Genomic DNA, 13,276 nt, shown 5'->3' on the forward strand with positions numbered 1-13,276 from the left:
GCACTAAGCCCCACTTCCGGCTCCATCTCACAAACCATGAGATAATGACCTGAGCTAAAATCAGGAGTTGACTATTTAACTGGCCGAGGCAGCCAGGAACCCCCCTAATAATTCCCCTTCTAAGGATATATCTTTAAAAAACCTGCATGTATGTACAAAAATAAATGTAGAGAATACTCTTTGCTGTATTGTTTGTAATAGGTAATATTGGGTAACTTTAGTGAAAGAAATAAAGGATGGTTCTTTCGTTTCTTTTCATTTTAGGGTTTGCCCAATTGTTCTTCCTTGTTTATTTTTAAAAATTATCTTTAGATTCAATTTGTCTAGCTCTAAGGAAAATGTTCATTAGTATTTTAATAGGTCTTGGCTTAAATTTACATATTAACTTAAGAGAATTGACATCTCTATGAGGTTAAGCCATTCTGTCCAAGAACAAATAAAATCTTTCCTAATATGATTGAGGGGAAAGAGTGGGCATGACCCAGGTTCTATCTATCAGATAAGTGTTGGGCTCAGGGATAGATATATGACCTGATCTGGACCAATGAAACCACTCAAGAACTCTTCCTGGATCTATTAGGAGAGACTCTCTGCTGGTGTTACTAAGTCAGTAGAACGTAAGCTTTCAGTTGTTTGGGAAGATGCTATGAACAAAGTCAACACCAAGAAAAACACAATTCAAGTAATGGAGTGAGTCAGGTGCCTGACAACAATCTTCACATGCCAGATCCAGCTTTGCCTGACTGTGCACGCTGGAATCAATGCATTTATTTTCTTTAAGCCAATTCAAGTTGAATTTTTATTACTTGCAACTGAAAGAGACAACATGACTAATATAATACTTTTTATTATTTTGGAATTCCATGTAGAGCATGACTCTAGTGTTATCAAATCATTTCTGTCTTCTACCTTGGTCACTCCTATCTCACTTCATCTGGGTCAAGGTCTTGAGATAGGGAGAGGACATAGTGAAAAATTTCCAAATCCCTTTCTCCCTAGAGACAACTCAGATCAGCAACCACACACATCACTTTCTCTGAAAACCGTTGTGTCTCTATAGCTGGACAAGAGGTTCTTAACTTAGGGGACATAATTAAACTTGTAAACATGTAATTAAACATGTAAAGAGGCAGCTCAGGAAGAATGAGCCTTTCTGGACCTAGTCTTTTCCAGCCACTAGACAACTTCATGAGCATGAGACTCCTGATAACAGCAAGCCTGATATGTCCTTTATTTCTGAACGTAACAATCAGCCTCCTACTTATTGCTTTACAAAGCGGAGATACGCTGCATTACTGATGAAACACATATAAAGGACAGAAGGTATGAACCTGGAGCTACTGTTGTTAAGCAGTTTAAATATGTGCAACCAAAAACTGCAAGACAACTTTAATATACTGGTCCTCATTTCACATATTCCACTGCTTATGTCTTGCACCACAAAACACAAAGAGCCCAGCAATACAAGAGACCCAGCAAAGGCGCAGACAACATTTCCCAGCAGGGGCCTCAGTCGCTCACAGTGTGGGGCTCTGCTTCTCAGTGATGGGAAAAGCCTGTCACAGACCGACTTTCCAGCTGATGCTGCAGCCTTCTTACATTCTGGATAAGCATTTCTATACTGTTACTTTCTCACATGAATTTCACAAATGTCTCGTATGAATTTGGCACAACCTAGTCATCCAAAATTTCTGAAGAAATGACATTTCTATCCCTAGGAAAGCAATGTAAATTTGTAAAAGTATTTGAGAATTTTGCTTTAAATACTATGTTACATTTTTCAGTTATATGGTATCTATTGGCAATGACAACCTTATTTCTCTTTAGTCATCCTATGTTATATGACATATATTCTCTAAAAAATGGAAATCGTTACTTGCTCCTATCCATTCCTCCTACCTTGAATTATTACGGATTTATTATGTGCTCAATTTCTTGAATTCTGCACTAGAGAGATTTCATTCTTTATTCCATTCTTCCTCCTTCATTTCTCTCCCCTTTTCATTGCCTGCCTTGTGTCCTTCCCCCTTATTGTGCAAGGTCCTTTATTGGCCTCTGGATTAATGTTCTGTACATATGCATGTATGTATTTTGGTGATAGAATTAAACTAATCTGTTATAGGTACTTTGACTTGACCCTAAGCTTTACTTACTGAAGGATTTAGAATGTATTCATATATCAGGGCGCCTGGGTGGCTCAGTTGGTTCAGCATCCAGCTCTTGGTTTCAGCTCAAGTCATGATTTCATGGTTCATGAGTTCAAGCTCCAAGTCAGGCTCAGTGCAGAGCCTGCTTGATACTGTCTTTCTCTCTCTCTCTTTCTCTCTCTCTCTGCCACTGCTCCTCCTCTTTCTATCTCAATACATGAATAAACTTTTAAAACAAGAATGTATTTATATATTTTGTTGAATGGTGGAGCAAGTAAGCCATTTCCAGCAGAAAAAAAGGAAAAGAGAAAAAAAAATTGAGAAAGAACTCATTCTTTTTTTTTATTTGTTTATTTTGAGAGACACAGTGCACACAGGGGAGGGGCAGAGAGAGAGGGGGCAGAGGACCTGAAGTGGGCTCTGTGCTGACAGCAGTGAGCCAAATGCAATGCTCAGAGTATGAGATCATGACCTGAGGCAAAGTTGGATGCTCAACAACTGAGCCACACAGGTGCCCCAAGAAAGAACTCATTCTAAGAGAAGAGAGAGTCAGGATGCACATTTTAGTCATAAGGATGAGGGTATAATAAAAGAGTGACAAAGCCAGGTGATATCACCACCATGGGTGAGTAGGAGACTCCAGCTTCTGCCCCCACCAAAAGATCAACAATTACACAGCCATCCATAAACAAAGATAGCCCTAGAAAAGCTTAGATTTTCATTTAAGAAAGTTCAGAGTTAAATGAAAATCTTCTGAGAATAAGAAGGCTAAAAAGGAAGAATAACTTCATTTTCCCTGCATCATCTCACCCTCCAGGTTGATGTTACACAGCACCAAGTAGGGACTTCCCAGATCAAAAGAGTCCTCTTGCCAGGAAAGGGAGAACAGGGTGACCAGTCAACTTCTCCAGCCTTTCATAGCACTACAAAGGATCGTTTTCAGTCTCATCTTATTCAGAGACTGACAAAACAGAGGCATTTAGAGATGGCTAGGAACCAAAACAGAAATTTTGAAGTTGAATAATACAATGACTAAACTGAGGAATTCAATATAGAGCTTCAACAATAAATTAGATGAAGCAAAAGAAATAATCAGTGAATTCACGGATAAATCATTTGAAAATATCAGTCAGAGGGCAAAAATGAAAAATAATGAAAAGGAATGAAAAAAGCCTATAGGACTGATGAAACAAAATTAAAAAAAAAAAAAAAGAACTATGGATTACTGGAGTTCCAGAGGTAGAAAAGAGAGAGAAAGAAGCGGAAAACTCATTTAAAGAAATAATGGCTGATAACTTCCCAAAATTATGGAGAAATTTAGACATTCAAGTTCATGAAGCTCATAGGTTCTCCCAAATTTTAAACCCAAAATGATTTTCTCCAAGACGTACTATGATAAAACTGCCTAAAATCAAAGATAAAGAAAGAATTTTGAAAGCAGCAAAAGAAGCTTCTCACTTACAAGAGGACCCCAAGAGGCTATGAGCAGATTTCTCAGCAGAAACCTTAGAGGGCAATAGAGAGTGAGACAATGTATTCAAAGTGCTAGAAAAAAAGTTGCCATCTAAGAATACTTTTCCCAGCAAAGATGTCTTTTAGAATGAGAGAAAAAGATTCCCAAACAGAAGCTGAGCGCTTCATCACCACACAAGAAATCCTGAAAGTTCTTCAAGCAATAATAAAAGGACATTAATTAGTACCATGAAAACCTATGAATATATAAAACACAAGTGTAAAAGTAAGTATGTCATTACATTCAGAATTCTCCAATACTGTAATATGGTGCAGTGTGTTAATCATTGAACTCTAATATAAAGATAAAAGGTCAGAAGCTTTTTAAAAAAGCTGTAGATATAATAATTTGTCAATAAATACACAATGTAAGAACATGTAAACTCTGACATTAAAACATAAAAGGTGGGGAGGAAGTAAAATGACAGAATTTGAGTACTCAGTTGCAGGTAAGTTGCTATCAGTTTAAAACAGGCTTTTATACCTATAAGATGTTTCATGCAAGTCTCAGGGCAATCACAAAGCAAAATCTACAGTAAATACAAACAAGATAAATATAAGGAAATCCAAGTATACCTCTATGGAAAATCATTAATTTACAAAGGAAAACAGCAAGAAATGAACAAAGGAACTAAAACCAGCCAGAAAACAACTAACAAGATGGCACTAGTAAACCCTAACCTATCAATAATTACTTTAAATATAAATGGATTAAATTTCCCAATCAAGAGGCACAGGGTGGCTAAATGGATAAAAAACAAGACTAACTATATGCTGCCTACAAGACACTTACTCAGCTTTAAGGACATACATAAGCTCAAAATGAAGGGATGAAAAAAGATATTTTATGCAAATAGAAACCAAAAGAGAACAATATTAGCTATATGCTTCTATCACATAAAATGGACTTTTAATAAAAATTTTAACAAGAGAAAATGGTCATTGTATAATGACAGAAAGGTTAACTTATGATGATAGGGAGTTAATTTATCAAAAAATGTATAATAATAAATTGCATAAATGTAAATGCAACCAACATGGGATCACCTAAATATGTTAAGCAAATACTAAAAGATCTTAGGGGAGTAATAGAAAATACAATAATAGTAGAGACTCCAACATCTCACTTTCAACAATGGATACATTACCTAGACAGAAAATAAATAAAAAAACATTAAACCTGAGCTATACTTTAAACCAAATGGGCCTAAAAGACATTCTATCCAACAGCAATAGAATACACATTCTTCTCAAATGTATAGTGAACATTCTCCAGGATAGATCATATATTAGGTCATAAAACAAGTCCTCACAAACTTGAAAAGATTGAAATCACACCAAGCACATTTTCTGACCATAATGGTATGAAAGTATAAATCAATAACAAGAGAAAAACTGGAAATTTGACATGTGGAAATTAAACACATTCCCAAACAACGAATGAGTCAAAGAAATAATCAAGAGGGAAATAAAAATATATCTTACAGAAAAATGGAAGCATGAAATACCAAAACTTATGGGATATAACAAAAGCAGTTCTAGGTGAGAAGTTTATAGCAGTAAGTGCTTACATTAAAAAAAAGAAGAAATATCTGAGATAACCTAACTTTACACCTAAAAACTAAAGAACTATAAAAAGAAAAGCAAGCTAAGCCCAAAATTAGCAGAAGGGAGGAAATAACCAAAATAGAGCAGAAATAAATGAAATAGAGAATAAAAATAATTTTTTTAAAAAATCAACAAAACTAAGAGTTGGTTTTTGGAAAAGGTAAATAAAATTGACAAACCCTTAGCCAGATTAACCAAGAAAAAAAGAGAAAGAACTCAAATAAATAGTTAAAAATGAAAGAAGTTAAAACTGATAGCACAGAAATAAAAAGGATTATGTGACTACTATGAATGTACCAGCAAATTGGACAAACTAGAAGAAATGATAAATTCCTAGAAACTTACAACCTACCAAGACTGCACCATGAAGAAATAAAAAATAAGACCAATACTGAGTAAGAGGATTGAATTAGAAATCAAAAAACTTCCAACAAAGAAAAGCTTAGGACCAGATGGCTTCACAAGTGAATTCTACCAAACATTTTTTAAAAAACCTATCAATTCTTCTCAAAATTCTTCCCAAAAATTGAAGATGAAGGAACGCTTTCAAATTCATTTATGAAGCCAGCATTTCTCTGATACCAGAGCCAGAATAGGATACTATATAGGCCAGACTCACTAAGGAAAATGCCAAAATTCTCAACAAAATATTAGCAAACCAAATTCAACAGCACATTAGAAGGATACTACACCAAATTAAGTGGGATTCATCCTTGGGATTGAAGGATGGTTCAACATACCCAAATTAATAAAATATGTTGTATCATATCATAGAATGAAATAGAATGAAAGGTAAAAATCCTAGTTATCTCAATAGATGCAAAAAAAAGTATTTCACAAAATTCAACATCCTTTTGATAAAAACTGTCAACAATGTGGGTATACTAAGAACATGCTTCAACATATAAAAGCCATATATGACAAGCCCACAGCTGACATCATACTCAACAGTGAAAGTTTCAAAGTTTACCCTCAAAGATCAGGAACAAGACAAGGGCCCACTATCACCACTCTTATTCAGCAGAGTACTAGAAATCCTAGCCAGGGTATTTAGGAAAGAAAAAGAAATAAAAGGCATCCAAAACTGAAAGGAAGAAGAAAAATTGTCTCTGTTTGCTGGTGATATATTCCTATCTATGGAAAATCCTAAAGACTCTACCTGAAAACTGTTAGAATAAATAAATTCCATAAAATTTCAGGATACAAAGCCAACATACAAAAATCAGTTGTGTTTCTGTACACTAATAATAAACTATCTGAAAAATAAAGAAAATAATCTCATTCATTCATACTAGCATCAAAAAGAGTAAAATACATAGAAACAAATTTAATCAAGGAAGTGAAAGATCTATACATCAAAAACTGTAAGACATTGGTGAAAGAAATGGAAGAAAACATAAATAAGTGGAAAGTTACCCATGTTTATGGATAGAAAGAGTCAATATTGTTAAAATGTCCATGCTATCCAAAGCAATCTACAGATTCAATGCAATCCCTTTTAGAATTTCAATGGAAAATAGAAAAAATAATCCTAAAATTTAAATGATGCTTCAATAGACCCAAGTATCCAAAAAAAGTCTTGAGAAAGAACAAGCATGAAAGCATCACACCTCCTAATTTCAAACTATATTACAAAGCGATGGTAATCAAAACAATATGATACTGGCATAAAAAGAGATACATAAGCCAGTGGCACAGATTGGAGTGCCAAGAAATAAACCCATGTGCATGCAGCCAACTAATATTTGAAATACTCAGTGGAGAAAGGATAGTCTCTTCAATAAAAGGTATTAAGAAAACTAGATATTTATATGCAGAAGAATGAAATTAGACTCCTATCTTAAAACCTTTCACAAAAATTAACTAAAAATGGAGGGGGGACTTAACTCTAAAACCTGAAGCTATGAAACTCCTAGAAGAAAATATGGGGGAAGAAACTCTAAGACGTTGATCTTGGCAAATATTTTTAGGACGTAACTCCAAAAGCAAGAATTAACAATTACGTCAAACTCAAAAGCTCTGCATAGTCAAAGAAACAATCAACATAATGAAAAAACAACCTATGGATTGGGAGAAAATATTTACAAACCATGTATGTAACAAAGAGTTAATATCCAAAATATATATGGGACTCATACAACTCAATAGCAAAAATAAATAAGTAAATAATCCAATTTATAAAGGCCAAAGGAATGAATAGACATTTAAAAAAAGAAATCCAAATGCCATCAGATACATGAAAAGATGTTCAACATCACTAATGATCAGAGAAATGCAAATCAAAACCACAGTGAGATATTACATTACCTCACACCTGTTAGAGTGACTATTACAAAAAACAAAACAAACAAAAAATAAGAGATAGCATGTGTTGGTGAGGACCTTTAAAAAAGAACCCTTGTGTCCTATCGGTACAGCCACCCTGGAAAACAGTATGGAAGTTCCTCAGAAAATTGAAAGTAGATATACCATATGATCCACAATTTCATTTCTGAATATATACCCAAAGGAAATGAAATCACTATCTCAAAGAGTTAACTTCATTTCCAGGTTCATTATAGCATTATTCATAATAGTCAAGACATGGCTACAACCGAAGTGTCCATCAATGGAAGAATGGATAAAGATATATACACAATAAAGTGCATATTCAGCCATATAAAAGAAGGAAATCCTGCCATTTACAACAATATGAATCTTAAAGAGAATTATGCTAAGTAAAATTTGTCAGACAGAGATAAACAAATACTGTATGAGCTCATATATCTATGTGATCTAAAAAAGCTGAAATAAAGAGTAGAACAGCAGTTCCCAGGGATGAGTGAAAGATGAGAGAAATGAGGAGATGTTTGTTAAAGAGTGCAAGCTTCCAGTTACAAAGAGGAATTCATTCTGGAGATCTAATGTATGGCATGGTGACTATAGTTAACTATCTGCTCCAAGTATTGGATACTTGAAAATGGCTATCCGAGTAGATTTTAAATGTTCTCACAATAAGAGCAACAACAAAATGGTAGTTATGTGAGGTGAAGGATGTGTTAACTAACCTTCCTGTCATAAACATTCCACAATATATATGTCTATCAAATCATCGCATTAGACACCTTAAACTTACACAATGTTATATGTTAGTTATATCTCAGTAAAGCTGGGTGGTTGAAAGAATGAGAAATGCTAAAACAGACAGAGGGTTAGAAGAGCAGTGGCTGGCATTGAAGCCATCAGCCTTAGCAGCATCAGAAGATGGCACTCTCAGTACAGATTATGCAGCTTTCACAGTCCTAAGTGCCCTGGGCCCAGATTTAGGGACAGACTCAGCTGCTTCACTACCACATCTTGCAGTCTCTACTACTAGGCAGTACTAGCTACTAAGGCTGTGGGGGCATCAACAAGGAAATTTCATATAGTCATCAACTAGTAAAAATGACCATTATTGATGGATACTGTGGACACCATGGACACTGCCAGAGGCAGTGGTGTTTCTTGCTTTAGCAACAACAGGAAATAGGAAATAGCATCACACCCAGGGTCTCATCATCAGAAAGCAGCATCTAACACAGTACCTGAAACAGTAGTTATACATTGAATATTTATGGTATGTATAAATGAATAACGGATGGATGGATGGATGGATGGATGGATGGATGGATGGATGGATGGATGAACTAGAAAATATCTACCCCACTGGACATATGCTTTCATATCTAGAAATAAACTCCAAAGGTTGCCTTTAAAAATATATGAAGGGAATATTTGTGAACGCTTAAAATTCCAGAAGTCTGAGGGAGGAAGAATTGGCATTTGATTGTAAGTAGAATCCTAATGAAGTATATTGGACTCATGTTTGAAAGGAAAACCATATGAATAGAGAAGATGATCAGCCACATAAGAAGGGGAAGAAGGAGGATCCCAGAGGAAGAAAATGTTTACAAATAACTATGCAAGTGTTATCTACAGAAAAAGAAATTCTGACTGAACAGTAACATTTTCAATTTCTTGGCAACATTATCCTTAGAGTACCTCAATCTATCCTAACTGGGGCACACTTCTTGAATCACTCTTAATATTTGGATCCACTGCTTACCAATAGTCTACCAATTCAGGCATTTGGTTATAATGTTCTCTAAAATGCAACAAATTTGTCCATAGGAGACAATTCTCTGAGAGCCTGGTCAATGCTAGGCCACCTAAAGAGATGGTGCTATCTCTGTATGCTGGCAAAATAAGATTTCTAAGCTCCAGGGCTGAGGACTAGTGATGCCTTGATGGTGGTGGAATTCCCAGGATGAATGTTACAAGCTGTGGAAAGTGGTTGGTGACTAGCCAGTGTCTTAGACTTCTCTGCAATGCTCTGTGCCTTTGCTAACATAACCTGTCTCCCAGAGAGCCAGAAGAGGAGAGGAGGAAACTGGTGGACATCACTTGTCAACTAGTGGTTTCTAATCAACACAGGAAACATCTTGGAGTCCTCCAGGAATGTGTAAAGGATTTTTAAATCTCTGAATTGTTCTACAGAGTAAATAAAAGCAGAATCAGAGAAAACCCATTCTGTATCTGTCACTATGATTATACTTTGCCAGGCCAGGGTCTCTGGCAAACTGTATTTACCCTGTAATTATCCCAAATCTAATAAAATTCAAAGTTACTTACGATCTGTTTCTGTACATCTCATCAAATCATCAATTACCCCCAAATTACCAAGTTCATAGTCCACTGTTTATCTTTGTGTCTCTGAAACATTTGACATTGTAGATTGCCAGCTCTTCACGTAAGGTTTTTTCTCATTAGACACAATGATGTGACAACATGCTGCCTCTCCCCTTTTCTCTCCAGAAGCTTCTTCATTAATTCTGATTTCTTCTCCTCATACTAACTGAAGTTTTGGTCTTCAGTTCGTATGAACTTCTACTCTCTGTCCTTTTTCCTAGTGAGTCCTGACCTATTCTGACTACTCCAATAACACTCAACCACTATTTACTTATTGAGCAACTCCTGTGGGATATCTATCATCTCCTTACTTGTGGCGCAAGCCCAGCCCTGAGTGGTGTCTTGAACTTTGGATTCATACCCATAACAAGATTTCTGGGTATTTATATGTTGATGGCCTTAACATTGCCTCCAAACCAATTATAAGTTTTATCACAAGTAACAAGACACACAAATCAAAGTAGCCTAAACATACATGAAAATTATTGACTTAAGCCCAGGTATACAGAAAATTTCAGGATTCTAGATTCTTCTCTGTACCCATAAAGATGACAAATGCAAAAATGAAGAAAGGTGGAGACCAGGGACACTGGTACAAGTTGTTAGACTGCATGCTACCATCTGAACTTGTCCAGTGGATCTAGAACTTCCATCACCATCCAGTCACCACAACCACCACTGAGAAACCCATCTTTCTTATACCAAACAAGGCCCTTTTGGTCTTTTGCCCTGGACCTGTAACATTCTGGACTAGTTGTGTTCTCAGTTGTGGCCAAGTGTAACATATATACAATAAATCATCTCTTCTGGTGCCTTAAAAAGAAAAATCCTCAGATGAGCTTCCTCATGGTAACAAAATGGTTGCAGCAGTTTCAGGACTCTGAAATCTCAGATTACAGAAAAAGAGGGCCTGTCTTCCACAGCCATTGAACAGAAGTTAAGGGCTATATTCTGACTAATGAATTGGGGTCAGCACCTACCTCTGTATGGTCACTGTGGCTAGAAAAATGCTTTGAGCCATTAATTAAGACCACAGGTCCAGGCTTATTCCTGAATCAGTTTTGGGTGCAAGAGGATGTGATCATCATGATTAACTTAGACCAAGCAGAGTCCTTCTCAGAAGTAAGAGGTGAGGCCGATCCCACCAAGAGCATGGCTGCTGCTACAAAATGGGACAGGGTGGAATGAATGCCAGAAAGGCAAACAATAGTTTTAGCTACATCTTGTCTATGTATTTGGAACCCAGGGAAAAAGAAGAGTTCTATAGAGTTAAGTTTGTAAATAGTTAAGGGTTCACTTCACTCCTTGTGTATATTAACCAGTTTAAATGATATGGTTCAAGAGTCTATTCTTTATATCTCTGACTTTTAACAGAAGTATGCAAAACACAATTTAAGCATTTAATGATGATTTGAGGTCATCATGATGTAAATGTATTACTGAGGTGTTTTGGGTTTTGTTTTTTGTTTTTGTTTTCTGTAAATATACTATTGTACCAGTTACAATGCAGTGACTGACCCCAGTAGTTACTGAGCTGTGCCTGGCTGTGGCCAATTAAATGAGTCCAGAGCACTATGCACTTTAACAAATTGTATCAACTTTTTATGACTTTTCTTTCTTGTCCCTTTCTCCAAATTGCTATTTCTAATCTACAGTGGAACTGGGAACCACATAATGAAGCTTTTAAAATTATGTATAAGTTAAAAGTAAAATTGAAATTGCCTAGAAGGAAACAGGCAGAAATGCAAATGGGTTGCCTCTAAGCAAGGGCATTAACTTGTTTTTATTTATTTTTGTTTTCTTGTTATTTTTTCCTATAATGATTAAGAGTAACTTTTATGATCTCTCTCTCACACACACCACACACACATGCAAAAACTAACAAAGTAAATAAGATGTGGATGGTGACTTAGAGTTCCCCAGGTAGAAAAATATCCCAGGTATTACCTCTCACAGCCTGTGACAGTTCCTCTAGCAGATTGGAGGCTTTGTTGTTGATTTCCTGATTCCTGTTGCCTGGTGTGTTCTGAGTCAGGAAGTACACACACTTGAGGAGAAGAGATCATGGGAAAGTCAGAATATACCAGAGGGAAGGTCAGCTGCTTACCCAGCATGAGGCCTTGAGCTGGTGGGTCACCACCAGGAAGAGACTGGACCGCAGCCTTACAGATGGGAAACCCAGTCTGGCCTGTGCCCCGGGGTTGGACAGATCATGAGGATGATGACTCAACACTGTGGAAGCTCATAAGCGACATGTGTGCTTCTTACCCAGAACACCAATTTAATGACAGACAATGAAAAGGGATCTGCTAGTCACAGGAATTTTTCTTCCAGCATAGAAGCCATATGGGGAGCCAAATTATAATTAGAAGATTGATTTGGTAAGCATAAAATTAGAATAAACTACAAAGTGGCAAAAAGTTAAAATAGCCTGTTACCTCCATTCATCATCACACTAGGTCATATCTGCTAACCACACTAGCCTCCCTCATAAGGCCTTAGGCCACACCAAACAATGTGTTTTGGGCACTTTCTAACTTTGTCTCTATGGCTCACCATTGTGTTTACTTCATTACCAAACAAGACCTCCTTTCTAATGAGCTGTCCTTTCTTTAGAGAACATAATACTTTCACAGGTTATAGATAAAGATTACTGCTCTTAAAATTATTTTGCATACTTCTAAGTATAGCTCCGGGAGAGCCGTTTTCAGTTCCAGGAATACCCCATAGTTACCTCCCATTCTACATTCTACATTCAACTTCAAGAGCTGAAATCCAAATAGAAAAGGGTTCAGATAAAACCAAACTCATTATCTTCCCCACAGCTCCTCCACTGAGCCATCTAGTTCCCCAAACTAACTTAAAAAAAACCAGCAGCTAGTAATATACTTACTGTATATTCTTCTCCCTCTGCTGCCCCTTATTCTTGGGGTAACCAAGTCTTGCTGCTGCTTCTCCATGTCTCTCCCATGAATCATTTTCTTTCCACTCTCATTGCCCCACTATTTTTATATCAACCTGAATTACTGAACTAGTCCAGTCATTTCTTCCCTTGCCTCCTGTCTCTTTTTCTCTACCTTCATCTACATATTATTGCCCTATTAATCTTCTAGAAACTTTCTCATTCAAGATATTTAAGGGCTCCTTATTCCACAAAGAATGAAGTACAATGCCTTGGACCAGTGCTCAAAGCCCTCCTAAATCTGGCCTGTTTTGTCTTTACTTTCTATGACTCCTCAACACAAACCCTCATTTCAGCCTCTGTATACTCACTGTGGACAAAGGAAAAAGTCAATTACAAA

General features: G+C 36.4%; 1 long non-coding RNA gene across 3 annotated transcripts in view; it reads right to left on the reverse strand.

The window, feature by feature from the left end:
- Positions 1-12,156, reverse strand: part of LOC144244897 (uncharacterized) — a 52,061-nt gene extending 39,905 nt beyond the window's left edge. For 2 of the 3 annotated variants that reach the window (XR_013339105.1, XR_013339104.1), the window contains exon 1: positions 11,922-12,129. This is a non-coding gene — a long non-coding RNA (uncharacterized LOC144244897). Of the gene's footprint in view, positions 1-11,921 lie in introns of all 3 variants that reach the window. The other variant, XR_013339106.1, reaches the window with a different exon arrangement.
- Positions 12,157-13,276: the final 1,120 nt, after the last annotated feature.

This window comes from Crocuta crocuta, unplaced genomic scaffold, assembly GCF_008692635.1.
Source record: "Crocuta crocuta isolate KB4526 unplaced genomic scaffold, BGI_CrCroc_1.0 scaffold38, whole genome shotgun sequence".
Lineage (NCBI taxonomy): Eukaryota > Metazoa > Chordata > Mammalia > Carnivora > Hyaenidae > Crocuta > Crocuta crocuta.